We start from the raw sequence: 23,931 nt of genomic DNA on the forward strand, positions 1-23,931 counted from the left end.
ATTCAGTTAAAGGAAGCATTAGCGACACGGCGTATACCAACAACGTCTTCTTCATGACAAGGCTTCTTAAAATATTTGGCTCCATCTGGTATTTTTAAAACATTTTCGCAAAATGGTTTTATTTAAATTTCTTAGAGAAAATTAAATTTAGCACTTACATTTTTTTAAGCTGCAGCCTTTTTACGAACATTTGAAAATAAATTTCATAATTCAGTGAGTGCAATTATAGAACGCACTAGAAGAATAGAAATAGTGCAAAAAGTCGGCATGGCTTGCATTTGAATTTAGTGAGATTGTTTAAATTGAAAAATAATTTTAATCGGTTGAATCGATATATTTGATATGTACTTGCTGTTTCCATTTTAATTTAATGAGATAATAATGAATAGCTGAAAAAAATATATGAAATAATGAAGAAAATTATAAGGTCATATTTTCGTATTTTAAAGTCATGATGTTTATAAGATTTTTAGATCATAAAAATCCAATAATAATGAGGCTGTTCCATGGAGAACTGCGACAAATTTTTGAATATTTATCCAAAAAAGTGTGTTCCTACTGTCGTCTCAACAGCATCATAGCCCCAGCACAAAATGAAAGAGGGCGTAGGCACCATCTTTTAATAAACACATTTATTGCCATTAATCATTGTGCGGGAGCTTATCGTAGAAGTCCCTATGCCCCCCCCCGTATACCCCCTCCCCAAGAGGTAGGGGCTGACAGGGCACTGGGTTCGTGGGGCCTAAGATGGCTATTTTAGTTTTGTTTTTTGCTTTCACGCTATAAATTCATAACAGAATGGCCCCGATGCAGTTGAGGTTCCCATGCCGTGCGCGGAAGGGACTCGTATTAAGATGGCCCTGGGTGTCCCGTATAGTACACGTTAAAATTCTGAACTTCAAGAATCCTCACTTCTAGTGGGTAAATGAAACATCGTTTTTACAAATTTTGCAGTAAACCTGATAATATAATTTATTTATACTTATTGCGCAAAAATATTTATTAATATCATACTGCACTGTTTTTCTTTTTCATTCAACACAATATTCAAAAACCGGTCATCAATTCCAATCAAACAATTGTGTCATAGCAGTTATGTTTTTTATATGATAGGTGGCAGAAGGGGTTCCAGTTTGATGATGCTTCTCAATCTAATACATGCATGTATACCGTGTACTGTATATTATTTCTTAAATAATAATAAAAATGATTTTTTGTAATACCGAAATAAAAACTTTTATTCAGTTAAGCAGCATTTTTTAAGCCGGCAGGTATTCCAATGTGTAACGGTATTATATGTTATTTGCGCACTCAGTATGCGGATGAAAGCGTTGAAAGAGGGTTACCATAAATTCCTAACCTTGGACACGAGGAGTGAATTGAAGAAAGGAGATATTGCTTAATTCTTCAATAAACAATTCCAGGTACGTCTTAACACATGGGCTCTCGCAGCACAGTCCGGAGAGCCTTCTCTGGTGTATAGGAGCATTCCACGGTAGTGGGATCAGGTGCTATGATAAACAGCAGGTGCCGCTTTGGCAAACGTTTCATTTTTACACTAAAAAATTCGAGCAATTGATAAGGGCCCTTTTATTTGGGCTTTGCCCGAGGCCCTCCCTGGAGGCGGATTTGTCATTTTGTGGCCTGCGAGCGCTATACAATTTTTGCCACCATTCACCCATTCTAGTCTAGCTTTCTTAACTACACATTCCTTCAAATTGGCCTGGACTACAGCCTGCTTAGCTCCTCCCCCTCCCACATCGCAAATATGCCCCTGTGTCTAAGTCCCTCTTTTGGTCACTCACATGCTTTTACATATTCCAGGTCCTATTTTCGTTCCCTCACTCACAAGGTTATTCTTTCGGTCACTCAAAAAAAAAAATTCTCGTCCATCAGAATTACTTTTTGGCAAACAGCATTCAAAAACACCAATTCCTTCAATTTTTAAACTATTTACGAATTTATGGGATACCTTGTAATTTTCCTTCAAAAAAGCTTCTGAAAACGTCAATCTCGATTTATAACGACAAAATTTCGTAGAATCTTCAATGTCGTTTGATTGTAAATGCATATCCCAATACTTCCATCAATTTTATTTTTCATCCGAATTTCAACCCAAAAAATCACAAATACCCCAACTTGTATAAATTTCCATCCCGTCCTTAAATTTTCGAAAACAGTGTATAAACGTTAATTCCAGTTTATGGTTAAGATGTTACAGCAAAAAAAACAAAAAACATCAACTATGTGAGAGAGAGGATAGCGTGTTTGCCTGCTATTTTGGTAGTTGCATGATAGAAACCAGCCAAGAGTCGTAAACTCACTATTATAACAACACTATTTCCGATTTTATTCCCTTCTCTACCCAAATAATGTTTATGTACAAAAGAAATAAAAAAAACGGATACCAGATGCAAATGAATCCTTTCTTTACCCCCGTGTTTCTTGTAAAGTCATCCTCTCCTGAAGAACTTTAATATATACACACATACATAATCCAGAAGGAAACGAACGAGGCCAAAGTCTGGCTCAGAAACACAAACGGCGTCACTGTTCAAAATTTACGACTGGACTCGCGGGCAGCCATGTGGCATGAATTTCTCGAAAATACATACATTAACCATCGCGCATTTGATACAGATGATGAATCTCTCAATGGCCTTCTATGTATACGTATTCATGACCCTGATTCCGGCATAGTCTCATACCCGCCTGTTGGTGTTTCCGGTCATATTCCGTGATGACCGGGTTTGGATTTATGCGATCCGATGGAATGTCCCGTAAGTTTTTCCGAGGCTCACCGTTTTCCAAAAACATGAATCACAATTTTAGAATCAGTCTTTTTTCTTTGTCTAGACTTATGTTATGAAGTCTCTCGAATAGGACCAGTGATGCTCGAAGCCATGTCAAACTCAGGAGCCGCTGTGCAAGAAGCTCAACAATATTCAAGCTGAAAGATCAAGGAAGATCAAGGTGTAAAATTAAGCTGACCTTGTTTCTCGAGAAAAATGCGGAAAATTGGGATGTTAAATATGAGAAATTACCAGTCGTCTACATAAATGATGCCAAAGATGAGCACAGTTACTAATTATTGCTGCTAAAATCGCCAATGGCAGGAAATGAAGTGCTACTTGGCCTGAGCAGCGCCAGAATTGATTCACGAATAAAAATTTCCTATATAAAGGTCAAGCCAAGCACCTACGGGTGTAAAACACTTCCGAAGCCCAACCGGGTGGGCCTATGCGTAAAGATGGCCCTAGGGTAGCCCATTCCTTCTTTCACTCAGAGATCAACAAAATGGGTGGAACAACACTCAGTGACTCAGATATTTATATTCATATACCATAGAGCGGAGGTTCTTAACGCATGGGTCGCAGGGGTTTCTGAGAAGGGTCGTACGAACCTACTAACAGGAAAGAATTTTTTAGCTATGGGTCACAACCGAAACTTGGTTCACAAGGTCTTCCGAGATGGGTCATTCAGATCCACTGACACCCAGGGATTCTTGAGCCATGGGTCACGTTCAACAGAGGGTTTCCGATATTTGCGTACAAACCAAGGGTTTTTGAACTATGCGTCGTGACCTAAACTTAATTTGCAGGGTTTTCCGAGAACGGTCGTACGAATCTACTTGCAGCTAAGGGTTTTTGAGCCATGGATCACGACCCAAACTTGATTCGCGGAGGCTTCCGAGATGGGATGTACAAATCCACTTACAGCCAGGAATTCTCGCGCTATGCTTAAATCATGACCTAATTTGGTTTGCAGAAGCTCCCTAGATGAGTCGTAAGGATGCACTTTACGTGTTACAAATGCACTTATTAGGTCACTGGTTTCATTAATTTCGAAGTGCAAGCAGTCGAGTTCTATGGGTCACCAAGTTAATCTTATTGTTGATTTTTGGTGAGTCGCGGCTGAAAAACTTTATAGTCTTATTTATAAGTGATGGGAATCATCTTTATCAATGACTTAAGATTACAAACTAAACTAAGCTTAGTTAAAAAAAAATGGGGCATATTTTTTTAAAAGAATGTTATTAGGACGGCTAAAATTACGGGAAAATAATACGAATCATATGATCACCCTAATTGTCATAGATCTGATTAATTCGAATTGTTTGGGCAGATACAGATTGTGCTAAAAATATGCTACATGTTCTCTTCTGATGGTGTTTGACGCTTGTCTTTTAAATTCATGTCTCCATTGAAATTTCCACAATTCACCGTAAAAAAAAAGTATGTGAAAAAAGAAGAAAACAAATTATTTTACTTTTTCGCAGTCACTTTATTTTCACGGGTGTGACAATCACAAAACCGTTGAAGGTGAAGCACTCAAACCTATAATTTAATGCTCAGTTCCACGTACGCCCTCTCTCTCTCTCTCTCTCTCTCTCTCTCTTTCTCTCTACATATGTGTGTTTTAAATAGACATGTGCATAAAAAATAGTATTCAAAATCTTTCGCAATTGCTGCAAAAAGAAAGAAAATCGAACGCATGGGTGATCACACTACTGAAGGAATTCTTTTAAATGTTATTCAGAAAGAAAATACACACAGTTTTTCTGAATAGTATTTCAATATATAGGCTCTCTCTTTGATTGAGGTCATTCATTGCACTTGCGTACAAAAGTGTGACTTGAGTGAATGTACAATGTGCTGTTGTGAATAGAAAATGGTTCCTGATATTTTCAATATTTAGGTACCCTTGAACTCTTAAGCTTCTGAAATGAAATTCGCATAATGGGCATTTTTTCGAGGTGTCACCAAGTGTCCGATTTACTATTTTACTATTCAGGTGTCGGGAATGTTTTTACAGCAAAAGCTGTATGATCATAGGCGGAGATAGACTTGAAAGTCTGGGGGGGGGGGGGGCATGATGATGATATCAGTTCATTTATATTCACATATATATTAAATCAGTCGGCTCTGTCTTTTCCGTTGTCCCCCCCCCCCTCTCCCGTATCTCCGCCTATGACTGATTCATCTGTACCTTCCGAAAATTCTCGGAACCGAAGTCGGAGAAATCGAAGAACTTGATATGGAAGTGCTTTGGTCCGTGGACTTTTGGAGCTAAAGTAACCGTGATGAACAATCCACAGATTCTATATGAGTGGCATTTGAAGACTATTAAATTTATGTTAAATGACCAGACGCATATATCCCCCGATTCATATCTCATAGAGATTATCGAAGCGTGCCCGGAGAAAGGTTGCATTTGGGTTGTTGTCTACTATAGATGGGTTACGACGAGAAGAAGCGAAATGCCGTGTGCAGCTATCACGCTGGACAAATTACAGAACATAGTTCGTGCAGAAGATCGGCGGCATCGACAGTGTTTGGATACTGACGGCGGCCACTTAGAACCTACATCGATTCAAATTCAAAAATTCATCAGAAATGCATCTTGCAGTAATTACGGTTTTTGAGTAATATTTTCGGTGCGTAAAGATTTTTTTCTTGGGGGGGGGGTGATATGTATGTGTGTGTGTGTGTGTGTGTGTGTGTGTGTGTGTGTGTGTGTGTGTGTGTGTGTGTGTGTGTGTGTGTGTGTGTGTGTATCCGTAAAGATATCGATGTATATATTTGTATATATGAAGATGTTTACAAAGATTGCGAGATGTACCTTCTAAAATATCGAATATAGAGCCAAAAGATTCATACAAAGATATCGAATTCATATTCAAAAGATATCGAATTCATGTTCAAAAGATATCGAATTCATATTCAAAAGATATTGAATTCATATTCAAAAGATATCGAATTCATATCCAGAAGATATCGAATATGCATTCACAAATACAGTCCACCCCACTTCATCGGATAAACGTATACCCCTCTTGAACGGATAAAATCCTCCCGCACTAAAATTTATCCCATGGAGACGATGTTAAATTTCTCCGCTTGTATCCTTAAAGATATCTACAAAGATTTCCAATATGTATCCAACAGATATCTTCAAAAATATCGAATATGTAGCCAAAATACTTCTACAAAGAGATATCGGATATGCATAAAAAAGTATCCTCAAAAATATGAATATGTATATATTCAAAAATATCCACAAAGAAATCCAATATGTATTTACAAAGATATCAAATGTGTATCTAAAAATATAATCCCCAAAATGATCGGATATGTATCCTCCAAAGATATCAGACATGTATCCACAAAGGTATTGAATATGTATCAATAAAGATATTGAATATGTGTCAAGAAATATATTGAATATGTTTCAAGAAATATATTGAACAAGTTTCAAGAAATATATTGAATATGTATCCACAGGAAAAGGTATTGAATACGTATCCAAAACATTCACAAAAAACAAAAATATCGAATACGCATTCAAAGACATTTACAAAGATACCGAATATGTTTCTCCCAAGATATCGAATATATATTCACAAATATAATGTATCCAAATAGATAGTGAATGTTTATCTAAAAATATATGAAATATTATCCATATAAAGAGAGATACATCCACATAACTCTTTCTCAGCACACCCTTTTACTTGGCGTTATGTGGCAAGCCAATTGCTTAAAAATACCGAAACGAATCAAACAGCATCAGTTGCAGTCACATAACACACAGTATATATATCCTCTTGCATCACAAAAAACTAATCCTTCAACTTTTCAGACGACTAGCATAAAAGTCATACAAAGGAACCTCACAAAATGTAATAGACGGTAATATTATATTCATTATAAAAATTAATTATACACACGCACTTTTCTCTCTCTCTCTAACTTGAATTTATATTTAGCCTAAAAATGAACGGTCTCCCTTTTTCTCGATAAAAATCTCAAATTTTGTCTTCAAAATCAAGAGAAATTTTTTTCTTCTTCTAACCTTATCATATTAATGTATTTTATTTCCAAGAAATTCCATAAAAAACTAGAAAAAGGGTTTTCTGGGGGGGTTTCTTTTACGCGCGTACCTAAATTCATTAATCCTTTCAAAAAAAGTGACAACAGCTGTTTCAAGTAGTTCCCTGACACCACCTTAAGAATATTTTGGGAGACTTCGTTTTCCTTCAAGTCGAAGACGACATTTTGACATAAAAAAAAAAAAGACATACGGAGACATCTTCAATCTCCCTTTTTGTGGCCCTCACCTTTCTTGGATTTCTTTCATAATACAGTATATGAGTGGGGGGTGTTTGTTTTTTTTGCCCTCCTATATTTCCTTACCTTCATTTCCTTTCTATAATTAGGCACTAAACGTGGGAAGAGTTCCTTATGGGAGAAGAGGGGGGGGGGAAACCGAAATTATGGAGAGAATGACATGCTGTTTTCTTACGGAGAGTGATGGAATATTTTGCCCTGTCCCCTCTTGATGGTGCTCTCGTATTGAGAAACAACATCCAGGATATGCCAACTAAAATATCATCGCGAATTTTCATATTTCAAGCTGTTCATTTTCCTTGAAATGATGCCAGAAGAGAATTAGAGATCACTAAACCCCTCGTCCATCAAGGGAGATCGTAGAATTTCTAGAATGGTTTGAATTTTCGTTAGTACGCACAAGCTGGTCGGGAAAAAAGTGAGAATGGTTTTTGTTATTCACAAATTACATGTGTCCAGTTATATATTTTATGAGCTGTTCAAATGCCCCTCGTAGACCAATATGTGTTTGACTCTGCGTGTGTATGTCATGTCATTCTTTTAAGATATGCTGGAGTCGGTCGGTAAACATCACTTTAGAAATCGCCTCTACTTTCTTCAGAACTTTCTTTGATCATCAAAATCGCCTATAGGCTTCATGTTGCCAATGGTAGCACCCAATTCTTTGACTCAAGAAAACAATCCACTCTGCCCCCCCATATAACTATTAAGACTTGACACTGCTTATCTTTAGCTTTTTCCTTTCAAGTGAAATCAAAGCTGCTGCCACTTCTACTACTACTACTACTAAACCACACATGCACCTCGTCCACGTTCCTCTGCGGAATTTCTAACGAATTGGTACATGTTGGAATGTGTGTGCATGAGTAGCGAACCTGACATGAAGTTTGTTGCTGTGTAATGCTTGTTGAGTGTAGTGCTTCTATCTGCCATCAGTGTTTCCTAACTATGAATGAAGTGCAATGATTGAATAATTGTACTGTGGCGTAGGTCTGTTGCTCTCTAAAATCGAAGCTGCTGAGCCAGTGGTTGAGGCTGCTGAGACAATGATTTCCCTAATCCATCAAGGCTGTTGATTAATTTTGCTCAACATTCGAAGATGTCTCACTGTCTTACCAATCGATACTGGCAAACCAGTGATTTCGCTCATCAATCAAAACTTCTGGACCAGTAATTTCAATTTCATTTATGAATCGAAGCGGCAGTGCCAGTGATTTCGCTTATCATCGGCAGTTCTGAAAAAAAAAATCCCTTTTCCAGCACGTCTTTCGCTGACCAATCGAAGCTGCTGAAATAGTAATTTTGCTCATCAGCCGAAGCTCTTGAGGCAGTGATTTTATCCATCAGTCGAAGTCTTCTGAACCAGTAATTTCTCTCATCATCGGTATTACCAAGAATGTTGAAGACGATGGAGGTTTCGGCAAGTTATTTAAAAACGGGACAGATATGGTGGACTAAATTCATGCAAGTCAAACACAAAAAACCCCTATTCCAGATGGAACCTAACTAACATGGTATCACAATTTACGAGAAATAAAATAATTTCCATTCTTTTCCGACTGAGAGAACGTCGTAGGAAATATCACTAGTAACTGTAGCGATTGAAGGCTAAAAACTTTAGAAAATAATAAGTAAATATTTGCTTACGGTCGGGATTCTGGGTGTTGAAGTGAGTGGAATGACGACCAGAGATCCATCTCGGGACAAAGATCTACACCTTAATGATAACGCGTGGTGGCGCGCTCTTTGCTGTCGCTGTGGCATCAACTGCGTCACATACATATATATCATTAGTCACACGTTCGGTTTATTTTGACTAAAAGAATATTATCATATTTTCTGCACAAAGTAAATCCTTTAAGAAATGAATAAGAGCGTCACGCATTTCCTGAATTTCAATTTGAACATGGACATCAGAGAATGGAACGGAAAATGGAAATGACTCGTAGAATTTGTGTTTTTTCTCCTTGCATATGGTAATTCATTTTATGCGTGTATCAACTTCCGCATGTCAATTCATAGAAAATCTTAAACGGCGGAAAAACAAAATGCCCTGTCGTTTGGATGTTCCCATCGTGTATCATTCCCAAGATTATAAGCGGTCAGTTTAAGCCTTCTCCAGACATTAATGTCCCAGGGCGCATGCGCGGTAGGTAAATCAACTTACATGTTTTAATCGGCGTCCATAGAGAGAAAGACAATGAATAGAGAAAGAATAATAATACAAAGACTCTCTCTCTCTCTCGGGGCCAGAAAATATGGCCCGCACGTTTAATGCACGGGCGCAGAGAATCTTTAAATCATCTTTCCGCACTTTGCACAACGTCACGACCAACACATACGCGAAAAAGTAAGTTAACTTGCTTTTCGGCGTGGACAATTCAAGGTTGGATAACGCGTATGTTTTCGTTGCGTTATTAAAGGCGGCGGCGGCATCCGCCATCGTATGAATATTCGGTTTGGCTTTTTTTTTTTTTACGGACAAGACAAAAGAAAACAAAACGATTTTTACTTCATCTTTAAAGGATGCGTTTGTGGCAAGAAGAAAGAGAGAGAGAGAGAGAGAGAGTGATACCCACGCTGGAGAAAAACGTTTTCCATCTTAATTTCGAATTAGAATATCCGAAAACACATGGACAGGACAAAACACGAACGCGTGATTTATGCGACATCATTTGCCTGAATGTCTAAAGACGTTCCTAAATTGTAGGGGAAAATATTATAATTCACATAAGAAATGAATGCACGCTTCCCCTTATCGTGAATTGCGAAAATTCTGGTTTTGGACATATTTTTAAAACTAAAGAGCTATATTAGAGTGGTTATATCTTTGTGGATAGAGATATTCGGTATCTTTGTAGACATCTTTTGGATATACTGTATATTCGATATCTTGGTTGACACATATTCGATGTCTTCGTGAATATATATATTCTATATTTTTGTAGATAGAGCTTTTGGATGCATATTCGATGTCTTTGTGAAAATATATCCGATATCTTTAGTGATATCTTTGGGATAGATAGTCAATGTTTTTGAAGGATACATATTCAATACCTTTGAAGGATACGCATTCAATACCTTTGAAGGATACGCATTCAATACCTTTGAAGGATACGCATTCAATACCTTTGAAGGATACGCATTCAATACTTTTGAAGGATACGCATTCAATACCTTTGAAGGATACATATTCAATGTGCTTGTGAATACATATTCAATGTACTTGTGAATACATATTCAATGTACTTGTGAATATATATTCAATGTACTTGTGAATTCATATTCCATATCTTTGTGGATATAATTCGATATCTATATGGATATAACTCGATATCTATGTGGATACAACTCGATATCTATGTGGATACAACTCGATATTTTCGTGGATACAATTCAATGTCTTTGCGGATACAATTCCATATCTATGTGGATACAATTCAATGTCTATGTGGATACAATTCCATATCTATGTGGATACAATTCCATATCTATGTGGATACAATTCCATATCTATGTGGATACAATTCCATATCTATGTGGATACAATTCCATATCTATGTGGATACAATTCCATATCTATGTGGATACAATTCCATATCTATGTGGATACAATTCCATATTATATGGACTTATATTCAAACCCAAAAAAATCTGTACACACTGTGACATTGAAAATCTTTGTTCAAAATTGTAACTATTACTGCTACTATAAACCGTACATGCACCTCGTACACATTTCTCTACGACAGCGGTTTTCAACCGGTGCTCCGTGAAGCCCTTGGGGGCTCCGTGTGCACTCCCCAGGGACTCCGCATACACTTGAGAAAAATAAAAAAAACCAGTAAATTTGAAAAAAAAAAAATAATCATAAATATTTTTTTAAATAATAAATATAAACCAGTAACTTTGTTGTGTAAATTAAAAATAGCCCTACGGAGCTCCCCCATAGAAATTATATAACAGAAAGCACTCCGCCAGTCAAAAAACGTTGAGAACCGCTGAGAGTCCAGAAAAATAGTAACTAGCATACTTTAATGGCCATCTTTACTTATCATTAGATATTTTCTTCGTTGTAGACAAGCATGTTCTAGAGCAGGGAGGGGGGTCTTCAAACTTTCAGACACGGCAGGCCAAATTGAAGCTTCCCACGAAAACACCAACTCATAAAATTTAATCAATCGAATCTAAATAGAATCAACCAACGGGGGCCCCCGGAGTAAAATAGGGAAAGTGATAATTTGTAAAAGAAATGATTTCAACGTAAATGAGACTTCATTTATTTTTGTAAAAATAATTGAATACTCATTTATTCTGAAATTATTTCTTTCCGTGAAATGAAAAGCAAAAACAAACGCACGAATCTTCAGAAAAGGCATTCATAGATTTATTTTCCAGATTAAGGTCGGGATTGCACTGTAAAATTTTTACTAAAGTTCTTTTGCAAAAGTGAAAAAGTGTATCGGTTACATTCGAGCGATAGGCGTATTGCTCGCCTTTTCAATTTAAAAAAAAAACTTTTCTAAAACTTTTATTGTGTCATGGTGGCCTAAAAGCATTTAATTAATTTTTCAATTCGCAATAACTTTGCTTTTAGATATTGTAGGGATGAAAATGAAAAAGTGTTTTGGATTCTATAGTAACTGCGCTTTCAAATAATTACATAAAAACAATTTCAAAATGTTTCGTCATTTGAAGGCAGGATGTCGCATTAATGTCACGACGAATGCGTATTCAATTTTTGTTAAAAGATCCAGTAAAGTGTCATAGTGAGAGACATTATTTCCTGGACAGGCAATGAATAATTTGGCTCCAAGATATCTCACTGCTATCTTCATATCACATGCCATTGGCAATCTCACAGGTGCCGCGGCGTACCATTTTACAAATTACTGTCTTAGATTGTCAAAGCATTGGATAAAAAACACATAACAATACAGTCATGAGTCGATATTGATATCTTAAACGACATTGAGTGATGTGGAAACTTATTTTGGTATAATAGGGAGCGAGGCACAAATTTTACTAGTTAAGCTTTTTGGGGATCACGTGATATTTTTCTCCTTCGCTTTGAGGAACAAACTGTTCAAACTGCGTCCAAGGTGACCCAACATGATGACTTCCTCGGACGCTCATGGAGGAAACAAATCTTTATTAAAGAAATGTCGAAATGAGTCGATTTCTTTTCTTCATGCGATGGGTGGTAGAGATATATCGATTTTTTTTTTCAAGTTCAAGGTGTCGATTTGTTTATTTTTGAGGCGAGAATGCTTCAGTTAGTCCGGGATTACACTATAAACGTTTGATAAAGGATCTTTTATAAAACTTGAGAAAAACAACCAATAATCCTATTAAATTGCAATAGCGATAGAGCCTGGACGTGCTCGGTTCATTCTGTATTCTGCCATCTGTCATCCGTTTCCTGAATCAAAGATGGAAATGCTTGAATTTTTCATGTCTTGTCAGTATGGTTTGCCTGCTCTCTGCTGAGAGACTTTTTCAAATGGGAGACCGGCTCGCATTCGCGCTTCGAAGCTGGAAATCCGCAGAAAACCAGCTTCAGCCGATCATCGCTGTGCCGTCAACGGGGTTCGAACCTGGATTCTCAGGGCGAGAGTCCAGCAAAATGTTAACTAGCATACTTTAATGGCTATCTTTACTTATCAATAGATATTTTCTTCGTTGTAGACAATGGCATGTTCTAGAGCAGGAGGTCTTCAAACTTTCAGACACGGCAGGCCAAATTAAAGATTTTCACGAAAACCACGGGCCACCAATTCATGAAATTTAATCAATCGAAATCTAATCGAATCTAAATAGAATCCTGGCTACATTCACTCGAATTTAACCGATAGGCTTATTGTTTTTTTTCAAGTGCAACCCCCCCCCCCCCCACTACCAAGAATAATAATTCTCCGTCATTAATGCGTGAAATGATTACTTTTAAAAATTTTCCTCTTTTTCTATTGATATTTATATTTTATAATCAAGTTTCAGAATTAACCATAGAATTGCCATTCTTTTCACACAGTTTTTGCAACAACAAAAAAAAAACACTCTTTAAAAAATACGCAACACATCAAAATGCGTAAAATGGCGCAAAAACAATTTCCCAGACAATCATTATGTTCTCTAAATGAGTCCACGTACGAAATTGGCAAATTTGATTTCCCGTTTGGTATCGGAAAGCCATCTTGAATATGGAGTGCATGAGCTCTAATGATTTTTTATTTTGAATTGAGTAAATGATTAATGAAAGAGAGAGAGAGAGAGGGGGAGAGGGAGGGAGAGAGAGATATTAATAAGAAAATAAAATCGAATATAAATTGAATTCACGAATGTTTTTGTATGCGTTAGGCGACATTGAAGTCATCGTATAAATATTCGATTTTACGGACGGGAGATTAGAAAAACAGAACGATTCAATTTTTATATTATTAAATTTAATGAGACAATCGCCAAACTTGAAATTAACTTGTACTCATAATTGTTTTTCTGTTCGTGTGACTCAAATTTTGAAGTAAGTTATAACAGAACTGCATTAATTTCATTTTGTATATACTAACATGGTTTTAAATATAATTGGAATTATTAATTCCGGTGATAGCGATCGGTAATATAGTGATATAATTCATGTTTCTTCACTCTCAAAATAAATGAAAAAGGCTAGAGCATAAATGTTGTTCATATAAACGGGAACATACTAGTTTTCTGTAACGATTTCAGCAATAATCGGGTACATTTGAGAGAAGTTTATGAAATTTCCACGATATTTTGAATCGACAAGCAAGCAAACAAGGACAAGTTGCGAAATTTCTCAACAGCGAATCATATCGATATGGTCACGCATCTTGTGCTCACAAGCCCTTTTTTTATATACCTCGGGTGTGTTTTTCGTATTGGTAATCCATCCCTACGGGGCTTGTCCCAGAGCTGATTGAAACGGTATTTTATGCCGGATTGAGTATCCAGCGAACCGCAACCCGTTAACGGTAAAAATGCACATCGAGGAGAAGGTCATACCGCAAGGTAAAAAAAAAAATAAAAGAATACATTGCCTCAATCGATGCACACTCCCATAAATAAACTCATCTTAAAAAGCTTATAATAACACTTCCTTGTAATTACATTACTGTAATCTACAATAAATACTTGCATCGAACTGGGAAGTAACATTCATTCCTGTTAGACATTGGCTTTAAAAAAAAAGCAATATAAATACTTTTACGTGGGATTTAATTTCAAATAATTATTTGAAATGTCTGTCGTTGAACTTTAAAATTGGCTTCGAAATTAATAAAATGGATTTTTTTGTCATTTCATAATGATAATTTCATATCCTGACATACTCCGAAAATACCCAGTGAAATGGGAGTGCTTTATTATCATTCTCTGTTCAAAATGAATTACTTCAGACTAAAATTATTTGAGGCATTGATAACTACTGAAATTTACATAACCATAACCAATCTTCAAAATGGTAGAAAAATACAATTTTTCTCATCATAAAATTTTAAAATAATTATAATTTCCTTACGTTATATAATAGAATGTAATTATCCAAATTTCAAAACGATACCATGCGAAATATTCAATGGTAGATTCAGTTCTGGTGTTTATAAAAAAGAATGTCTATTCTGTAATTTAAGTCTGTGTTTTTTAAATTATAGTTTTCGTCTCTCTATAATTCTCATACCTACTAATTTATAATCCTTAAATAATCTCTAGAAGTTTCTATGAATATCACATGACTCAATAGGTAATTTAAAACTTGTTTCCAGATTCTTCTCCAAGTCTTGTCTTTCTTCAAGAATCAACAGATCGGCTTGAAATGTCCGAAATGATTAAAACGTTCGTTAAACGGTCGTTCGGACATTTTTTCGTTACTTCAATAATTACAGTTATTTACGGTAAATAAGCCGTATCAAGGAAAATGACCCGAGAAAAAAGAATTCTAAAGAAAAGCCACAGCTTATGAGTCATTTGAAAACTAAAAACATCACAAAAATTTAAATAAAAATAAACTTTGTGAGTTTTTGACTTAAATTTGACTTGAATATTATAAAAAATTTTATAATATTTCTCATGAACACATTCGACATTATCCTGGAATAAGAACATTCATAAAATTTCATTAGAATCCTTCGAAGGTAGAAATGTCAGGAAAAAAATGTTTTTTACGGGAAATTCATAATTTTCTGTAATAAAGCCGCTGCTTGTACAGCTTTAAAAGTTAATTTTTAGTTTAGCTGATTCAAAGCAGCAGCCTGTTTAAAAACGTTTTTCCCTGAGATTCTAGCTTCGAAGGATTCCAATGAATTTTTATGAAGTTTTTATGAATGTGTGTTTGTGTTCTACTTTGAAATCATTAGTCGGCACTCGTTAGAACGACCCCACGTTATAGCTTACAACGATCGATAGGATAAGCCCCAAATGTTTAATATAATGAGAATCCTGAGTCGATATAACGTCCGTTTTCTTCGGAACGATGAAGGTCATTTTAATGAGCGTCGACTGTATTTGATTATCGTTGTTCCCAAACAAAAAAAGCGTCTTCAACAATTGGAAGTTATTTTCCCAAACAACGGATTTTCAAAAATTAAAATTAGTGTTTATTTCTTCATAATGATCAGTTATTTCTTTAAATTTTTTTAGTTCTGGAAATAATTTCAACATCTCTACCAATTTTCAGTAATTATCAAGCACTTTTATATCAGTGTTTCTCAACTTATGGTCCGCGGAACAGAGGTGATCCGCGGAGATGAAACAAGTTGCCTGCAAACAGACTTGAAAATCAAATTTCGATTAAATGAAAAATTGTTTTATTGTATGCAATTAATATTAATGATATTCACGTCGGTTCGAGTGATAAATTAGGCCTGCATACTGTATGTTAGAAGTCCATTGAATCAGGGCAGCACTTACCAGATGCGGAGCCCGGTGCAAAAATAATAGCGGGTTCAGATCTTCATAATTTCGGGGAGGGGGGGGGGCCATCCCCGATATTCTGTAGGAACAAGGAATCGGCATCCAAAAATTTATACGTTACAAAATGTACAGGAATGCTGAAAATTATTCATACAAAAAAATGAAAACACAATTAATTAGCAAAAAAAAAAAAAAAAAATTAATGAAAATTTTGAACTAAACAAAATTTTCAATTGACGAAATAAATAATAATTCCACAACCCCAATAAAAAATCAGGAGCTGATAAAAAAAATTGTCGGAATTCAGAATCGTCGAATCAATTGTAAGAAAAATAATTGACAGTGATAAGTATCCAGCGCCCATGAAAATGTAAAATAAATGAAAGGAAGAACGCACTTATAAGAGAAGCGAAGAATATACTTTCAGAATTAATGAAAATTCAGAATAAATGAAAGGAATACTTTTAGAGTCTATGGAAATTCAGAATTTAACCCCCCTCTTCGTGGGTCTCAGTACGTCACTGACGGTGAAATTTTTTACAGTCCCTGGTTGCTTTTTAAAATAATCACAGTAAAATTTTTATTGCATGCAGCAAACATTTTATTGTAGCATGAATTTTTTCACAATTTTAAAAACTAAAATTGAGAAGATATAAATTATTTTCAGCAAATTTTCACAAATTGTTCAATATTTTTAACACGTAAATACCGCAAATATAGGGCCTTAACATTTAAATTTCCGAACCGGCTTGAAGGGTTTGTAAAGTCACATTTCATTACAAACAAATAACGAAATAACAGAATTCCCAAATTATTTCTTTCTAGATGAAAACGCAGATTTTCAGAATTGAAGAAAATTCAGAATGAAATTATTATTGCCGCCGTAAGTTTGGGGCCTCCCAGAACGCGGGGCCCCGTGCGACCGCACCTGTCGCACACCCCTACGGGCGTCTCTGCATTGAATTGTTTCAGAAATTTCCCAGGTCCTTGGGTTCAAAGAGGTTGAGAAACGTTACTTCATATTACCTTAACAGAAATGCCCCGCGTTGCCCGAGTTTTCACTACATACGTACTTGTATTAAGGGGTCACCTCCTACCTTTTAACATGGTGGAAAAACTATTCTCTAATACAAATATCATTAAAATGTTGTTTAACCATTGATGTATTTCAAATTCAGTACACATATTTTTGATTGTATAGGCTATCCTATGCAAATAGAATGTTTTACATATCTCTAATCCTTCACGTTCCAGTGTGGAACGTAAAGGTTTGCAAATTTTGTTACAGCTTGTTTCATTTTGAATCAATTTTTATTCAATTACATTGATGTCATGCGCGCGAGGTGTTAACAATGCACTTTTTCAAAAGTTGGCAAAAAAGTATTAGAGGTTTGTGAAATTTTGTACTGATAGCATATTCAATAATACACACTGCTCAAAACAATTAGGGGAACACATGGTTTTAACAAAATTACGCAAAGATGTATACCGATAAGTAACATAAAATGAATAATCCATAATTTAAAGCCTAGCAGGAAACGGAAGAAGAAAACTTCATATGCAAATCAAAGTTCATGACGTAAAAAACCAGAAAAAGGAGATAAGGGCAGAAATCGGGATGTTGCAGAAACGTCTGTTTTACTGCCGTAACTGTGAAATTCGATTGCGCAGTATTTTTTTTTTTGAGACAAGGTGACTTGAGGATGTCTCAACAACGTGATTTACCGGAATCCATGGCATGGTGTGTTATAGGCAGACTGGAATCCGGGCAAACACAACATAGTGTCGCGGACGCTGTTGGAGTCGCCAGAAGTGTTGTTGCAAGGCTGTGGAATCGATTCCAAGAAACAGGAAATGTTAGACGTCGACCAGGGCAAGGTCGGCCACGCGCCACTACAGCAACTGATGACCGGTATATACGGTTAACAGCCCGTCGAAACAGAACAGAGAATGCTAAGCAGCTGCAAAGACGGTTGCTCTTGGCAACAGGACGAAGGGTGTCCAGCCAAACAGTACGTAATCGGCTTCATGAGGGAGGGCTCCATGCACGTAGGCCAATGGTCTGCATTCCGTTGACCCCACGCCACCGTGTGGCCCGAAGAAGATGGGCTGCTGAACATCGGGATTGGGAGCAACATGATTGGAGCCAAGTGCTGTTTACAGACGAGTCCCGATTCAGTCTGGAGTGTGACACACGACGTGTCCTGGTATGGAGGGACAGGGGCACTCGAAATAACCCCGCATTCGTTCGTGAAAGGTCACAATACAGACGAGCTGGTTGGATGGTATGGGGTGGAATCAGCATAGGCGAACGTACGGACCTGCATATCATTCGGAATGGCACTTTGACGGCCCGAAGGTATGCAGACGAGATACTGCGACATCATGTCATCCCTTACGCTGGAGCCATTGGAGATTCCTTTGTTTTCCAGGATGATAATGTCCGACCGCATAGAGCTGGTGGAGAACATGCTTGAAGCTGAAACAATACAGCGAATGGAATGGCCAGCGTGCTCTCCTGACCTGAATCCAATCGAGCATGTCGGACGACGCATTGCGACCAAGGCGACCAAGGCCACCTGTTACTGTCCGAGACTTGCAGATTGCACTTCTTGAGGAGTGGAACAGTATTCCCAAAGTCTGATCGATAACCTCATCGCATCCATGGCAAACAGGTGTGCAGCAGTCTTAGCTGTTCGAGGAGACCACGCGCCCTATTAAAACTCATGCATCATGTCTAAACAGTACTTTTTTTTATCGTTTACATGTAACCAAATTGTTGCCCTAAATCATCTTTTCTTGTTTTTTCCATATTTTCAAAGAATTAAAGCTTAATTCCAAATTTTTTTACGTCTTTTTTCTGTATTGCGCATTGATACGCGTGTACTATCCATTGTATGCCAATACGTGGCTGTCTCACACGGTTTTCTTCACTTTTTTGCTTGCTCACCTAATTGTTTTGAGCAGTTTATATGTGAACCAGTGCCATCTTAAGGCATGGGCCCCACCCGAGCACCGCCCGGGGGCCTCAAGAGAAAAGGGGGCCTCACAAAAATGAGATCTGGTTGAAATTTCCGAGAATTTGCCTGGTGGGGCCTCAGAAAGATCTCAAATATTCGGGTCCCCATGGGTATATTAAAAGTACGATTTTTTACCATTTCGGACATTTTCGGAGCCTCGAAATTTTTTTTTAAATAGCTTATTGTGAATGCTAGGTCCAACTACAGCAGAGGTCTTCAAACTTTTTCTAGTCGCGAGCACTGTCTTTACCCATCACCAAAAGAAGAGCACCCTCACGGAAAATTTGATATACATGACATCAGGATAATTTCAATCATCGAATGCAATTTGTACCAGGTGTTTAGTTGGAACGTTAATCAAGTGCTCGCGGGCACCAAATCGAACACGAGTATCGAGCACTCTGGGCGCGTCAGGGAGAACCATGGTGCTCGCGAGGAACGGGTTGAATATGCGTGAACTACAGTAACGTCAGTGTAGATTGATTAAGGACCGCAGATATTTCTTGAGAACAGACACACGAAAAAAAAATATAAAGTTTTATACATTTATGGCGTACATAGAATTTCAGTGAGTGAAAATCGAAGTTTTTTTTTGTTAGTTTGTTTGTTATTTCTACGCAAGAAAATACGTACGTCACCAAAGTAAGGAACCACCTGACCCGAAACGGACGTAAATTGTCACCGAACCAGACCTTGTTTCAGTTGGCACATGCTTAACGTACCATAACGTAACTTTACCATTATTATTATTACGATGATTATTGTTTTGGCTTTTTTTTTTTTACTACCTAACGTTTCCACCTACTATCTATATTACTTCAATCTCAAAAAAAAAAAAAAAAAGGAGAAATCTATTAAAAATATGACAAAATCCATGTAATATGTGAAATGGTACTTAAACGAGAGCAACGAAAATATCCACGAAAACTCATTTCCGTTTTTGCTAGTGAAATTGACATTGACATGGAAAAAATATTACTTTTCCCTTCGAAATTGATTTCATGTATATATTGTAAAATGCAATATTTATTCTTTTCTGACATACATATTCATCGGGCAGTGATTAATATTTATATATAGTGACATTTATTTTAAATACAAGGTTACCTATTTTTTTTTTTTTTATTGTATTGCATTCTCGTTGCTTCAATAGCCGGCATTATACTAGAAAACTTTGATAAAAGTTATTCTATAAAACTTAAAATTCAACCGAAAAGCTCATTGGGTGCGCTTATTGGTTGTTTGTTTCAAGTTTTGTGAAAGATCTTTTATCAAACTTTTATAGTTTAATCCTGCTTAAGCAGCAGTTCTCAATGTGCCTCTCGTTCTCCTTAGGCAACAGTTCTCAATGTGCACGCACCAATTTTGCAAAGGGCGTCACATCGAGCCTAGAGCATTGATATACACCTATGTGACGATTAGGCCGGGATTACAATATAAAAGTTTGATAAAATATCTTTTAAAACAAGTTTTTTTAAAAGATTTTTCATTGAACTTTTAATGTGTAATCCTGGCCAAACACACACATTTTACAAAAATAAAACTATTATCACAGTATTAATTCTTACTAAATTTTATCTATTTTATTTATATATTTTATTTATCTATATTATTTTTATATATATATTTTATATATTTTTAAGTATTTGATCTGAAGTTATATTCATTTAGATGATTATTAAATAATCTATTTGATGAAAATTTAAATTAAAAAATGATCACGTATTATAAAATTATGGAAAGATATCTTTTTTATATCATGTGCAGCGCTCAATAAAAATTACTACTTTAAATTTCATCGATAATATTCACTTTATTTTCATTTTATACTAAAAACATTAACTTCGAAAAATATTTTAATTTACTTGGATTTGAGATTTTATGTAGCCTAGTCGTATCTAATTTTTAAAAACTAGTGTTCATAAATTGAGATGATGCATAATATATATATATATTATAAATTTCTCTCTTAACCCTTGAATTGAAAAAAATAATCAATATAAATATACGACTTCAAGGGTTCAAGAAAACAAATATTATGTAAATTTACTGAAGAGATATACAGTGTGTCCTGTAAGTGCTAGCATGGCCTTTATCTCATCAATCGTCAATCGTAGAAGTATGATTCCAATTAAAAACAAAATGGTCAGCAGGCGTTCAAAAATTATCCTGAACCAGTTTTGAGAGTGAAAATACAGTGTGTAACAAAACAAAAATAAGTTAAATTTTTATATGGTTTCCCCCTGTGTTCTAACTTCCAATTAGAAAGTTGTTGCACAGTCTCTCCTGGTGTCAAAAAGAAAATCCACGCTTCTACGTGCAATATTCACTATGATATTCGAACTAAAAAAAAGAAGGAAATTTGGGAAAGAACATCGTTAAATGCGGGTAAAACGGTTAGCTTAAGTTTGGTTTATCCACATTTAACGCTGTTCTTTCCCAAATTTTCTCCGTCTTACGAATCCGAATATCCCTGTGAATACTGCATGTAGAAGAATGGAATTGTTTTTTTTTTTGTTAGCATCAGGAGAGACTGTGCAACAACTTTCTACCTAGGACACACAGTCTAGGGAAGTTAGGGCCGTATAAAAAATTTAGATTTCTTATTTTGTGACACACTGTATTTCACAATCAAAACTGGTACAAGGTAGTTTTTGAATGTCTTTTGAGCATTTTTTAAATTGGAATCATACTTCTACGACTGACGTGTGATGAGATAAAGGCCGCGTGAGCACCATGCCCCCCCCCCCCACATCCTGGAGCAGGACCGCTAGGCTGGGATCTTTTGCGGGGCCCCCGGTGAGACTTTCCACGGACCCCTTCTGTAGTTAATTTATAGCGTGAAAAAGCAAAAAAAGACGAGAACTGTCCCGGGTCCCAGGGCTAGAGCCCTGTCAGCCCCCATTTGGGTGGGGGGGGCGGGTCATGGCTAGCACTTACAGGACACCATGTATATTTACTCAAAAATGTATTTTTAATATTTTTACTGAATGCTACGTATATTTTAAGAATACGTATAAACAAAGGAATACATTTCATTGAAATATTACTAGGAATACCGCATAATGGTAAAAGAAAAATCCATTGAAAATGACGTGATTGTTTATATTGTTATTCTCAAACACTGGGTGCATAAACTGTGTGGCCAGCTGGCCAATTAGGCCCATCGGAGAACTTTTCATCCGACTCATTTTAACATGTTTATATAACGTTTGATATTAAGTACCATCAAATTCAGTACAATATGGTAATGGATAAAGTGAAAACTAAGAATAGCAATTTTATGCAAATGAAAAACTCTCCATTTCCCAGTCAATTATTAGATATAATTAAATTGTCGATTTAATAATCACTGTTTTTCATTTCATATACGGCTCTGGAAGGTGATAATTCAGCTCTTACGTGGCCCCGTAAAAATAATTTAGAAGAAAAATGACCCACAAGAGTCGAAAAGTTAGTGTTCGTTAATAATTATATATGTCAAGGTAAATGTGATAAATTGGTTGTTATATATGCGTAATAACGGGTTATTATGCATACTTACCAATCGTCTTGGTAAGTTTGATGAATTTTTCACTTTTATCGGCGATTATGCATAATAACCAAATGTCGTTGGTAAATTTTATAAATACTTGGAATTGCCTTTATCTGTGATTATGCACAATACCCTAGCGTAATTTGGTAAATACCTTGGTGAATTTAATAAATATGAAAAAAGTTCCAAATTAATCTAGCATATGTGATGAATATAGTCGGACCCCAGTATAATGATAACAAATTTTACGATCGAACCCCGATATGATGATAACAAATTTTACGATCGAACCCCGATATAATGGCATCAAATTTTACGAGTACTTATTAAATTTACCAACGATGCTTGAGTGCCATGTATAATCGCCGGTAAAGAGCGATAAATTTAGAGAAAATCACCAAGCTTACCGAAATTCTTTACGATTATGCATAATAACAGATTAATATGGGTTTATCACATTTACCGCGCAACGTATATAATTAAATTATCGATTTAATCAATGTTTTCATCTGTATCCGGCTCCCGTAAAAGTAATTCAGCTCTTACCCGGCCATAAAAATATATCTAAACAAAAAATGCCCTGTAAGTCTAAAATTTCGCTCAAAAAACAATAACAATTTATAACCAATTTTTACGATAGTGAATATAAATTTTCGATATCAATAATAACAACAACAATAATAATTTCAAATCGCGAACGACATAGAAAGCAATTAATTACTCACCTCACAGAGGAAAGCCCCAATTTCCTCGACGCTCTTAATTCCATTTTCCTTTTAATAAATAGCAAAATTAATGGAAATGGCAAAAACGATAATTCTTTTTAGACGGTTTTTTTTCGTCTTCTTTTATGAAGTTTTTCAAGTTATTTCTTATATTAATTTCCGAGAGAGAGGTATCCTTGCATGCAACAGATCTCACGAGCACATGGTGGATGGACAGGAGCTCGTGCTGTGTGAGCGAGTTCCGAACTTCTCTCGGCAACGAAACCTACAGCCACAGGAAGGCAGGACGCGCGCGCGCGCCGGGATGCGGAAAAGATATTACACTTATTATGTGCACTTTACTGTGTGTGCGATCGTTCCCTGTTTTGCTACTGCCTTTTTTTTTTTTTTTTACCCACAGGTAGTGGCGTTGAGGGTGGATATCACGTGACACGTACGTCATCATATCTAGAAAATTATTATTATTTTCCTTCTTCTCAAGATTTGTGCATTGTTTCTCTTCGGATATTTATTTATATTTGAAAACAAAAACTGAAACTTAAGCAACGAGAGCCGTGGTGACACATTCAGTTATTAATAGATGATGATCATGG

The 23,931-nt window shown here is 36.1% G+C and overlaps 1 protein-coding gene across 1 annotated transcript in view; it reads right to left on the minus strand.

The window, feature by feature from the left end:
- Positions 1-23,686, minus strand: part of LOC149089745 (uncharacterized) — a 43,453-nt gene extending 19,767 nt beyond the window's left edge. Inside the window, exon 1 of the mRNA XM_089242867.1 lies at positions 23,339-23,686. The gene's annotated coding sequence lies outside the window, so the exon portion shown is untranslated. The remainder of the gene's footprint in view (positions 1-23,338) is intronic.
- Positions 23,687-23,931: the final 245 nt, after the last annotated feature.

Source organism: Pholcus phalangioides, unplaced genomic scaffold (genome assembly GCF_987345545.1).
Source record: "Pholcus phalangioides strain wild (caught in Gottingen) unplaced genomic scaffold, Ppha-v1.0 ptg000001l_1, whole genome shotgun sequence".
Taxonomy (NCBI): domain Eukaryota; kingdom Metazoa; phylum Arthropoda; class Arachnida; order Araneae; family Pholcidae; genus Pholcus; species Pholcus phalangioides.